Raw genomic sequence first — 13,413 nt, forward strand, 5'->3', positions numbered from 1 at the left:
GAGCATGGGAGGTTTCCCCATTTTTTGAGGTCTTCTTCCATTTCCTTCTTCAGAGTCTTGAAGTTCTTGTCATACAGATCTTTCACATGTTTGGTAAGAGTCACCCCAAGATACTTTATACTGTTTGTGGCTATTGTGAAGGGGGTCATTTCCCTAATTTCTTTCTCAGCATGCTTATCCTTTGAGTATAGGAAGGCCACTGATTTGCTTGAGTTGATTTTATAACCTGCCACTTTGAGGAAGTTGTTTATCAGCTGTAGGAGCTCACTAGTGGAGTTCTTTGGTCACTTAAGTAGACGATCATGTCGTCTGCAAATAATGATAGTTTGACTTCTTCCTTTCCAATTTGTATCCCTTTGACCTCCTTATGTTGTCGTATTGCCCGAGCTAGTACCTCAAGTACAATATTGAAAAGATAAGGAGAAAGGGGGCAGCCTTGTCTGGTCCCTGATTTCAGTGGGATTGCTTCAAGTTTCTCTCCATTTAGTTTGATGCTGGCTACCGGTTTGCTGTATATTGTTTTTACTATGTTTAGGTATGGGCCTTGAATTCCTGTTCTCTCCAAGACTTTAAGCATGAAAGGATGCTGAATTTTGTCAAATGCTTTTTCAGCATCCAATGAAATGACCATGTGGTTTTGTTCTTTGAGTTTGTTTATGTAGTGGATTGTATTGATGGATTTCCGTATATTGAACCAACCCTGCATTCCCAGGATAAAGCCTACTTGATCATGGTGGATGATCGTTTTGATGTGTTCTTGGATTCGGTTGGCAAGAATTTTATTGAGTATTTTTGCATCGATGTTCATAAGGGAAATTGGTCTGAAGTTCTCTTTCTTTGTTGGATCTTTTTGTGGCTTTGGTATCAGCGTAATTGTGGCTTCGTAGAAGGAATTGGGTAGTGTTCCTTCTGTTTCTATTTTGTGGAATAGTTTGAAGAGTATTGGTGTTAACTCTTCTTTGAAGGTCTGGTAGAATTCTGCACTGAAGCCATCTGGTCCTGTGATTTTTTTGGTTGGAAGACTTTCTATGACTCCTTCTATTTCTTTAGGCATTATGGGACTGTTTAGATGGTCTAGTTGGTCCTGATTTAATTTTGGTATTTGGTATCTGTCAAGGAAATTGTCCATTTCCTCCAGATTCTCCAGTTGTGTTGAGTACAGGCTCTTGTAGTAGGATATGATGATGTTTTGGATTTCCTCAGTTTCCGTTGTTATATCTCCCTTTTCATTTCTAAGTTTGTTAATTTGGATACTTTCTCTGTGCCCTCTGGTCAGTCTGGCTAAGGGTTTATCTATCTTGTTGATTTTCTCAAAGAACCAGCTCCTGGTTTTGTTGATTTTTTGTATGGTTCTCTTTGTTTCTACTTGATTGATTTCTGCCCTGAGTTTGATGATTTCCTGCCTTCTACTCCTCCTGGGCGAAATAGCTTCTTTTTGTTCTAGGGCTTTCAGGTGTGTCATTAAGTTGGTAATGTATGCTCTCTCCATTTTCTTTTTGGAGGCACTCAGGGCTATGAGTTTTCCTCTTAGCACTGCTTTCATTGTGTCCCATAGATTTGGGTATGTTGTGTTTTCATTTTCATTGTGTTCTAAAAAGTCTTTAATTTCTTTCTTTATTTCTTCCTTGACCAAGGTATCATTGAGTAGAGTATCTCATGGGCAATGACAAGGTATCATTGTTCAGTTTCCACGTGTATGTGGGTTTTCTGTTGTTTCTGTTGCTATTGAAGACCACTTTTACTCCATAGTGATCAGATAGGAGGCATGGGATTAGTTCTATCTTCTTATATTTGTTGAGGTCTGTCTTGTGACCAATTATATGGTCGATTTTGGAGAAGGTACCATGAGGTGCTGAGAAAAAGGTATATTCTTTTGTTTTAAGATAGAATTTTCTATATATGTCTGTTAAATCTAATTGGTCCAAAGCTTCAATTAGTTTCATTGTGTCCTTGTTTAATTTTTGTTTTCCTGATCGGTCCTTTGAGGAAAGTGCAGTGTTGAAGTCACCCACAATTATTGTGTTAGGTGCAATGTATGCTTTTAGTTTTAATAAAGTTTCTTTTACGAAAGAGGGTGCCCTTGCATTTGGGGCGTAGATGTTCAGGATTGACAGTTCTTCTTTTTGTATTTTTCCTTTGACCAGCAAGAAGTGTCCCTCAGGGTCTCTTTTGATGACTATGGGTTGAAAGTCAATTTTATCTGATATTAAAATGGCTACTCCAGCTTGTTTCCTGAGACCATTTCCTTGTAAAATTGTCTTCTAGCCTTTTACTCTAAGGTAGTGTTTGTCTTTGACCCTGAGGTGTGTTTCCTGTAAGCAGCAAAATGTAGGGTCCTGTTTATGTATCCATTCAGTTAGTCTGTGTCTTTTTATTGGGGCATTAAGTCCATTGATGTTAAGAGATATTAAGGAATAGTGATTGTTACTTCTTATCATTTTTGACGTTATTTTTTAAATTTGAATGCTTAACTTCTTTTGGGTTTGATGAAAGGTTACTATCTTGCTTTTTCCAGGGTGAAGTTTCCCTCTTTGTATTGGTGTTGTCCTCCTATTATCCTTTTTAGGGCTGGGTTTGTGGATAGATATTGGGTAAACTTGGTTTTGTCATGAAATATCTTAGTTTCTCCATCTATGGTGATTGAAAGTTTTGCTGGATATAGTAGTTTTGGTTGGCATTTGTGTTCTCTTAGACTCTGCATGAGATCTGCACAGGACCTTCTAGCCTTCATAGTCTCAGGTGAAAAGTCTGCTGTGATTCTGATAGGTCTTCCTTTATATGTTACTTGACCTTTTTCTCTTACTGCCTTTAGTATTCTTTCTTTGTTTAGAACATTTGGTGTTTTGATTATTATGTGACGGGAAGTATTTCTGTTCTGGTCCAGTCTGTTTGGAGTTCTGTAGGCTTCTTGTATATTCATGGGCATCTCTCTCTTTAGGTTAGGGAAGTTTTCTTCCATAATTTTATTGAAGATATTTGCTGGCCCTTTAAGTTGTAAATCTTCACTCTCATCTATGCTTATAATCCTTAGGTTTGGTCTTCTCATTGTGTCCTGGATTTCCTGGATATTTTGGGTTACGAGCTTTTTGCATTTTGCATTTTCTTTAACTGTTGAGTCCATGGTTTCTATGGAATCTTCAGCATCTGAGATTCTTTCTTCTATCTCTTGTATTCTGTTGTTGATATTTGCATCTCTGTCCCCTGATTTCTTCCCAAGGCTTTCTATCTCCAAAGTTGTCTCCCTTTGAGTTTTCTTAGTTGTTTCTACTTCTGATTTTAGATCCTGGATGGTTTTGCTTAGCTCCTTCACTTGCATGTTTGTGCTTTCCTGTAATTCTTTAAGAGATTTTTGTGTTTCGTCTTTCATGACCTCAGCCTGTTGACCAAAGTTCTCCTGTATTTCTTTAAGAGATTTTTGTGTTTCGTCTTTCATGACCTCAGCCTGTTGACCAAAGTTCTCCTGTATTTCTTTAAGTGTTTTTTGCATTTCCTCCTTGTTGGCTTTTGTATTCTCCTGGATTTCTTTCAATGATTTTTGTGTTTCCCTTGCAAGGGCTTCAAACTTTTGATCCATTTTCTCCTGAATTTCTTTAAGTATGTCCTTCATGTGTTCCTGTACCAGCATCATGACCAGTGATTTTAAATCCAATTCTTGTTTTACTGGTGTGATGGGGTATCCAGGACATGTTGGTAGAGGAGAATTGGGTTCAGATGTTGCCATATTGCCTTGATTTCTGTTAGTGACGTTCCTGCGTTTGCCTTTTGCCATCTAGTTCTCACTGGTGTTAGTTTGTCTTGTCAGTGCTGGACTCACCAGTGCAAGCTGCCCCTTCCCCGTTGGCCTCTGGTGCACAGCTTACCTCCTGCACTGCTTGTAGACAGGGTGCTGCTGCCCAGGCTGTTCAGATCCCAAAGCAGGCACCCGAAGGCTCCCGCTGGGGCCCGCTGGATTCACTGGAGCACACTGACTTCTCCCAGCTGGCCGCCCGGAAGCCCGAATAGCCTCTTGCAGGACCGGGAGATGTGGTGTGGCCGCCCAGGCTGATCTGGATCCGGAAGCGGAGAGAGTTGAGCTGAGGGCTTCCGCCTGAGGCCTTGCCCCAGATTGTGTCTGTGGACCAGATGGAGCCCGTGTGCACCCCCAGGGAGTGCCGACGGTGTATGCTGCTGTGACCTCCCCTGTGTTCCGCTCCCTCCGCTGGGCAGCCGATCCCCCAACCGGGCTGGCGCACACAAGGTTAGCCTGGCCACCCAGGCCCTGAGTCCAGGCAAAAGCCTGGGAGGCCAAGGTCCGAGCAAAGTTCCCCTAGGGCTATGACTGTTAATTGGGTCCGCCAGGTGACCCGGATGGCGGGCGTGTGCGCCCGCGCTCCCTGAAAGCGCTGGGAGAGTCTGCTGTGCTAACAACCTCCTGGGCGGGTTGACTCACAGATGGCCCACCAAGCCGCCCAGTTCTTGGGGTCAGTCCTGTGCCTTTTGGGGCCTAGACCCCTGCTTTGTTAGCCTCAGGCTATGCCTGTTACAGGTCTGCCCGCCAGAGCTCTCTGTCTTCCTGCAGGCAAAATGGAGGCGCGCGCAGGCCTGGGCAAAAAACCTCCTGGCTGGGTTGGCACCCCGATGGCCCCCCGACCAGCCCATGGCCTGGGTGCAGGCCAACGCCCGTCGGGCTCAGACCACCGCGGTGTTGGCCTCGGATTATGTTTGTGTACCTCAGTCTGTCCGATCCCTGGAGTCCGAAACCAAGATGGATGCACCTCTCCTGACTGGTGGGAGGCCGAGTTCTGAAGTGGCTTCCGTGCAGGAAAGGCGCCGCACAACCGCAGCTGCTTGCCGCCTGGCTGGTCAGCGAAGGTCAGTGGTCATGGGCGCAGGGCCTAACTGGACCCTGTGTCGCCTTGGTTCCACTGCTGATGGCCCTTTAGCTGGACCAGCCACTGCTGCACTGCCACCGCCGCCACTGCCGCCACTGCCGCCGCTGTCCCTTGAGTTTTTGATCTTAGAAATCTGGTTGGTATAAGGTGGAATCTCAGAGTAGTTTTGATTTGCATTTCCCTGATGACTACAAATATTGAGCATTTTCTTAAGTACTCTGGGTGATTCAAGATTCCTCTGTTGAGAATTCTGTTTTAGTTCTATGTTCCATTTTTTTTTTTACTAAATTTGTTTTCTTTATTGATATATTTTTTTAATTTACATTTCAAATGACTTCCCCTTTTCTAGGTCCTCACTCCCCGCAAGTCCTATAAGCCCTCTCCCTCCCCCTGTTCCTCCATCTACCCCTTTCCACTTCCCTGTTCTGGTATTCCCCTATATTGTTGCATTGAGTCTTTCCAGAACCAGGGGCCACTCCTCCATTCTTTATGGACATCATTTAATATGTGGATTATGTCTTGGGTATTCAAAATTTCTAGGCTAATATCCACTTATCAGTGAGTGCATACCATGATTGATCTTTTGAGACTGGGTTACCTCACTTAGTATGATGTTCTCCAGCTCCATCCATTTGCCTAAAAATTTCATGAATTCATTGTTTCTAATGGCTGAATATTACTCCATTGTGTAAATATACCACATTTTTTGTATCCATTCCTCCGTTGAAGGACACCTAGGTTCTTTCCAGCTTCTGGCTATGACAAATAGGGCTGCTATGAACATAGTGGAGCATGTGGCCTTATTGCATGCTAAAGAATCCTCTGGGTATATGCCCAGGAGTGGTATAGCAGGGTCCTCAGGAAGTGTCATGCCCAGTTTTCTGAGGAACCGCCAGACTGATTTCCAAAGTGGTTGCACCATCTTGCAATCCCACCAGCAGTGGAGAGTGTTCCTCTTTCTCTACATCCTTGCTAACACCTGCTGTCTCCTGAGTTTTTGACCTTAGCCATTCTGACTGATGTGAGGTGAAATCTCAGGGTTGTTTTGATTTGCATTTCCCTAATGATTAATGCTGTTGAACATTTCTTAAGGTGTTTCTCAGCCCTCCGAAGTTCTGCATGTGAAAATTCTTTGTTTAGCTCCATACCCCACTTTTTAATGGGGTTATTTGGTTCTCTGGGTTCTACCTTCTTGAGTTCTTTGTATATATTAGATATTAGCCCTCTGTCGGATTTAGGGTTGGTGAAAATCCTTTCCCAATCTGTTGGTTGACGTTTTGTCCTTTTGACATTGTCCTTTGCCTTACAGAAACTTTGTAGTTTTATGAGGTCCCATTTGTCAATTCTTGATATTATAGCGTAAGCTATTGGTGTTCTATTCAGGAACTTTTCCCCTGTGCCCATGTCCTCAAGGGTCTTCTCCAGTTTCTTTTCTATTAGTTTCAGTGTGTCAGGTTTTATGTGGAGGGCCTTGATCCATTTGGAGTTGAGCTTGGTACAAGGAGATAAGAATGGATCGAGTCGCATTCTTCTGCGTGCTGACCTCCAATTGAACCAGGACCATTTGTTGAAAAGACTATCTTTTTTCCACTGGATGCTTTCAGCTCCTTTATCGAAGATCAAGTGACCAAAGGTGTCTTGGTTCATTTCTGGGTCTTCAATCCTATTCCATTGATCCACTTGCCTGACATTGTACCAATACCATTAAGTTTTTATCACTATTGCTCTGTAGTAAAGTTTGAGATACTAAATCCCCCTGAAGTTCTTTCACTGTTGAGAATAGTTTTAGCTATCCTGGGTTTTTTGTTATTCCAGATGAATTTGAGAATTGTTCTTTCTAGCTCTATGAAGAACTGGGATGGGATTTTTATGGGGATAGCATTGAATCTGTAGATTGCCTTTGGCAAGATGGCCATTTTAACTATATTAATCCTGCCAATCCACGAGCATGAAAGATTTTTCCATTTTTTGAGATCTTCGATTTCCTTCTTCAGAAATCTGAAGTTCTTGTCATATAGGTCTTTCACTTGTTTGGTTAGAGTCACCCCAAGATACTTTATTCTGTTTGTGGCTATTGTGAAGGGTGTCATTTCCCTAATTTCTTTCTCAGTCTGCTTATCCTTTGATTATATAAAGGCTACTGATTTGCTTGCATTGATTTTGTAGCCAGCCACTTTGCTGAAGTTGTTTATCAGCTGTAGGAGTTCTCTGGTAGAGTTTTTGGGGTCACTTAAGTATACTATCATATCATTTGCATATAGTGATATTTTGACTTCTTCCTTTCAAATTTGTATCCCTTTGACCTCTTTATGTTGTCTAATTGCTCTAGCTAGGACTTCAAGAACTATATTGAAAAGATATGGAGAGAGGGGGCAGCCTTGTCTAGTCCCTGATTTTAGTGGGATTGCTTCAAGTTTCTCTCCATTTAGTTTGATGTTGGCTACCAGTTTGCTGTATATTGCTTTTACTATGTTTAGATATGGGCCTTGAATTCCTGTCCTTTCCAAGACTTTTAGCATGAAAAGGTGCTGAATTTTGTCAAATGCTTTTTCAGCATCTAATGAAATGATCATGTGGTTTTTTTCTTTGAGTTTATGTAATAGATAGCATTTATGGATTTCCTTGTATTGAACCATCCCTGCATCCCTGGGATGAAGCCTACTTGATCATGGTGGATGATCGTTTTGATGTGTTCTTGGATTCAGTGGGCAAGAATTTTATTGAGTACTTTGCATCGATTTTCATAGGGGAAATTGGCCTGAAATTCTCTTTCTTAGTTGAATCTTTGTGTGGTTTTGGTATCAGCATAATAGTGGCTTTGAAGAAGGAGTTGGGTAGTGTTCCTTCTGTTTCTATTTGGTGGAATAGTTTGAAGAGTATTGGTGTTAAGTCTTCTTTAAGAATTGTGCACTGAAACCATCTGGTCCTGTGGTTTGTTTTTTTTTTTTTGTTTTTTTTTTTTTTGTTGTTTTGTTTTTTTGTTTTTTTGGTCAGAACGCTATCTATGACCCCTTCTATTTCCTTAGGGGTTATGGGTCTATTTAGATGGTTTATTTGATCCTGGTTTAATTTTGGTAATTGGTATCTGTCTACGAAAATGTCCATTTTCTCCAGATTCTCCAGTTGTGTTGAGTACATGTTTTTGTAGTAGGATCTGATGATTTTTTTAATTTCCTCGGTTTCTGTTGTAATATCTCCCTTTTCATTTCTAATTTTGTTAATTTGGATACTTTCTCTGTGCCCTTTGGTTAGTTTGGCTAAGGGTTTATCTATTTTGTTGATTTTTTCAAAGAACCAGCTTTTGGTTTTGTTGATTCTTTATATGGTTCTCTTGGTTTCTACTTGATTGATTTCAGCCCTGAGTTTGATGATATCCTGTCTTCTTCTCCTCCTGGGTGAATTATCTTCTTTTTGTTCCAGGGCTTTCAGTTGTTCCGTTATCTTCTCGTGTATGCTCTCTCTAATTTCTTTTAAACTGGGTTATTTAGTTTGTTAGAGTTTAACTTCTTAAGTTCTTTATGTATTTTGGATATTAGCTTTCTATCAGATATAGGGTCAATGAAGATCTTTCCCCAATCTGTAGGCTGCTGTTTTGTCCTGTTGACAGTGCCCTTTGCCTTACAGAATCTTTTTGGTTTCATGAGGTCTCATTTATGAATCTAAGGGCCTGAGCCATTGGTGTTCTCCTCAGAGAATTATCTCCTGTGCTAATGTGTTGAAGGCTATTTCCTACTTTCTCTTCTATTAGATTCAGTATATCAGGTTTTATGTTCAGGTCCTTGATTCACATTGACTTGAATTTTGTGCAGGGTGATAAATATGCATTTATTTGCATTCTTCTGCATGCAGACCTCCAGTTAGACCAGTACCATTTGTTTAAGGTGCTTTCCTTTTCTTATTGTATGGTTTTGGATTTTTTGTAGAAAATCAAGTGTCCGTGGGTATGCAGATCTATTCCTGGGTCTTAAAATTTATTCCACTGATCAGTCTGTCTGTTTCTAAACCAATACCATGTAGTTTTTATCACTATTGTTCTATAATACAGCTTGAGGTCAGGAATGATCATTCCTCCAGAGGTTCTTCTATTGTTCAGAATTGTTTTGGCTGTCCTGGGTTTGTTTGTTTTTCCATATGAAATTGAGAATTGCTCTTTTAAAATCTGTAAAAACATGTGTTGGGATTTTGATGGAAATTGCATTAAATCTGTAGATTTCTTTTGACAAGATGGCCATTTTCACTATCTTTTGGCAAGATGGCCATTTTAACTATCTTTCTACCTTGTGATATTTTCAATTCTTTCTTTAGGTACTTGAAGTTCTATTCACAGACAACTTTTACTTGCTTGGTTAGAGTTATACTGAGATATTTTATAATATTTGTGGGCATTGTGAAGGGTGTTGTTCCCTAATTTCTTTCTCTGCTCATTTGTCATTTGTATAAAAGAGGGCAACTCATATCTTTGAGTTAATTTTATATTCAGCCACTTGACTGAAGTTGTCTATCAGCTATAGGAGTTCTCTGGTAGAATTTTGGGGATCACTTATGGATACTATCATATCATTTGTCTGTAGCGATACTTAGACCTCTTCCTTTCCAATATGTATTCCCTTGATCTCCTTTAGATGTCTCACTGCTATAGCTAGAACTTCAAGTACTATATTGAATAAGTAGGTAGAGAGAGTGGACAGCCTTGTTGTGTTCCTGATTTTAGTGGGATTGCTTTAAGTTTGTCTCCACTTAATTTAATGTTGGATATTGGCTTGCTGTATATTACATTTATTATGTTTTGGAATGGAACTTGAAATGCTGATATCTCTAAGACATTTAGAATGAAGGGGTACTGGATTTCTTCAAAGGTATTTTCAGCATCTAATGAAATGATCCTGTGATTTTTTTCTTTGAATTTCTTATATAGCAGATTACAATGATGGGTTTTCTTTTTTTTCTTTTTTTAAACATATATATGGTTCTTTTATTTTTTAAATATTTTTATTTTCTATATTCTTTGTTTACATTCCAAATGGTTTCCCCTTTCCCAGATCCCCCCTCCCCATATGTCCCATAAACCTTCTTCTCTCCATCCATTCTCCAATCACCTCCCTCCTTTTTCTCTGTCCTTATATTAACCTCCAATGTGAGATCAATCCTTTCCAGGATCAGGACCCTCTCCATACTTCTTCATGGGAGTTGTTTGTTATGCGATTTGTGCATTGTGTATTCAGGGCTTCTGGCCTAATTAATATCCACTTATCAGAGATTGCATTCCATGTGTATTCTTTTGTGATTGGGTTACCTCACTTAGGATGATATTTTCTAGATCAAACCATTTGCCTAAAAATTTTGTGAATTCATTGTTTCTAATTGCTGAGTAGTATTCGATTGTGTAAATATACCACATTTTCTGTATCCATTCCTCCTTTGTGGGGCATCTGGGTTCTTTCCAGCTTCTGGCTATTATAAATAAGGCTGCTATGAACATAATGGAGCATGTGTCTTTATAGCATGCCGGGGAATCCTTTGGGTATATGCCCAGGAGAGGTATAGCAGGGTCCTCTGGAAGTCTCATGGCCAGTTTTCTGAGGAACCGCCAGACTGATTTCCAAAAGGTTGTACCATCTTACAGCCCCACCAGCAGTGGAGGATTATTCCTCTTTCTCCACATCCTCGCCAACACCTGCTTTCTCCTGAGTTTTTGACCTTAGCCATTCTGACTGGTATAAGGTGAAATCTGAGGGTTGTTTTGATCTGCATTTCCCTAATGACTAATGATGTTGAACACTTCTTAAAGTGCCTCTCGGCCATCCGAATTTCTTCAGGTGAAAATTCTTTGTTTAGATCTGTACCCCATTTTTAATAGGGTTATTTGGTTCCCTGGGGTCTAACTTCTTGAGTTCTTTGTATATATTTGATATTAGCCCTCTATCAGATGTAGGGTTGGTGAATATCCTTTCCCAATTTGATGGTTGCCGTTTTGTCCTTTTAACAGTGTCCTTTGCCTTACAGAAACTTTGTAGTTTTATGAGGTCCAATTTGTCAATTCTTGATATTATAGCGTAAGCTATTAGTGATCTGTTCAGGAATTTTCCCCTGTGCCCATGTCCTCAAGGGTCTTCCCCAGTTTCTTTTCTATTAGTTTCAGTGTGTCCGGTTGTACATGGAGGTCCTTGATCCACTTGGAGTGAAGTTTAGTACATGGAAATAAGAATAGATCAATTCGCATTCTTCTGCATGCTGACCTCCAATTGAACCAGCACAATTTGTTGAAAAGGCTAAGTTTTTTCCATTGGATGTTTTCAGCTCCTTTGTCGAAGATCAAGTGACCATAGGTGTGTGGATTCATTTCTGGATCTTCAATTCTATTCCATTGGTCTACTTGTCTGTCACTGTGCCAATACCATGCGTAATTGTGGCTTCATAGAATGAGTTGGGTAGAGTTCCTTCTGTTTCTATTTTGTGGAATAGTTTGAAGAGTATTGGTGTTAGGTCTTCTATGAAGGTCTGATAGAATTCTGCACTAAAGCCATCTGATCCCGTGCTTTTTTTTGGTTGGGAGATTTTCTATGACCCTTTTTATCTTCAGGTGTTATGGGACTGTTTAGATGATCTATGTGATCCTGATTTACTTTTGGTGTAAGATATCTGTCTAGGAAACTGTCCATTTACTCCAGATTCTCTAGTTGTGTTGAGTATAGGCTTTTGTAGTAGGATCTAATGATTTTTTGAATTTCCTCAGTTTCTGTTGTTATATCTCCCTTTTCATTTCTAAGTTTGTTAATCTGTATACTGTCTCTATGCCCTTTGGTTAGTCTGGCTAAGGGTTTATCTATCTTGTTGATTTTCTCAACGAACCAGCTCCTGGTTTTGTTGATTCTTTGTATGATTCTCTTTGTTTCTACTTGATTGATTTCAGCCCTGAGTTTGATGATTTCCTGCCTTCTACTCCTCCTGGGTGAAATAGCTTCTTTTTGCTTTCAGGTGTGTCATTAAGCTGTTAGTGTATGCTCTCTCCATTTTCTTTTTGGAGGCACTCAGGGCTATGAGTTTTCCTCTTAACACTGCTTTCATTGTGTCCCATAGATTTGGGTATGTTGTGTCTTCATTTTCATTAATTTCTAAAAAGTCTTTAATTTCTTTCTTTATTTCTTCCTTGACCAAGTTATCATTGAGTACAATATTGTTCATTTTCTATGTGTATGTGGGTTTTCTGTTGTTTGTTGTTGCTATTGAAGACTACTTTTACTCCATAGTGATCTGATAGGAGGCATGGGATTAGTTCGATCTTCTTATATTTGTTGAGGTCTGTCTTGTGACCTCAACAAATATCGATTTTGGAGAAGGTACCATGAGGTGCTGAGAAAAAGGTATATTCTTTTCTTTAGGATAGAATGTTCTATATATATCTGTTAAATCTAATTGGTCCAAAGCTTCAATTAGTTTCACTGTGTCCCTGTTCAGTTTCTGTTTTCCTGATCGGTCTATTGAGGAAAGTGCAGTGTTGAAGTCACCCACAATTATTGTGTTAGGTGCAATGTGTGCTTTGAGCATAAAGTTTCTTTTATGAATAAGGGTGCCCTTGCATTTGGAGCATAGATGTTCAGGATTGAGAGTTCTTCTTGTTGTATTTTTCCTTTGACCAGCAAGAAGTGTCCCTCAGTGTGGAGAAAGAGGAACACTCCTCCACTTCTGGTGGGGTTGCAAATTGGTACAACCACTCTGGAAAGCAGTCTGGCGGTTCCTCTGAAAACTGGGCACCTCACTTCCAGAAGATCCTGCTATACCACTCCTGGGCATATACCCAGAAGACTCCCCACCATGTAATAAGGATACATGTTCTACTATGTTCATAGCAGCCCTATTTATAATTGCCAGATGCTGGAAAGAACCCAGGTATCCCTCAACAGAAGAGTGGATGCAAAAATTGTGGTATATCTACACAATGGAGTACTATTCAGCCATTAGAAACAATGAATTCATGAAATTCTTAGGCAAATGGATGGAGCTAGAGAATATCACACTAAGTGCGGTAACCCAGACTCAAAAGGTGAATCATGGTATGCACTCACTAATAAGTGGATATTAACCTAGAAAACTGGAATACCCAAAACATAATCCACACATCAAATGAGGTACAAGAAGAAAGGAGGAGTGGCCCCTGGTTCTGGAAAGACTCAGTGAAACAGTATTCGGCAAAACCAGAACGGGGAAGTGGGAAGGGGTGGGTGGGAGGACAGGGGAAGAGAAGGGGGCTTACGGGACTTTCGGGGAGTGGGGGGGGCTAGAAAAGGGAAATCATTTGAAATGTAAATAAATTATATCGAATAAAAAAAAAAAGAAGTGTCCCTCAGAGTCTCTTTTGATGACTTTGGGTTGAAAGTCAATTTTATCTGATATTAGAATGGCTACTCCAGCTTGTTTCCTGAGATCATTTGCTTGTAAAATTGTCTTCCAGCCTTTTACTCTAAGGTAGTGTTTGTCTTTGACCCTGTGGTGTGTTTCCTGTACGCAGCAAAATGTAGGGTCCTGTTTACGTATTCAGTTGGTT

Source organism: Apodemus sylvaticus, chromosome 3 (genome assembly GCF_947179515.1).
Source record: "Apodemus sylvaticus chromosome 3, mApoSyl1.1, whole genome shotgun sequence".
NCBI classification, from domain to species: domain Eukaryota; kingdom Metazoa; phylum Chordata; class Mammalia; order Rodentia; family Muridae; genus Apodemus; species Apodemus sylvaticus.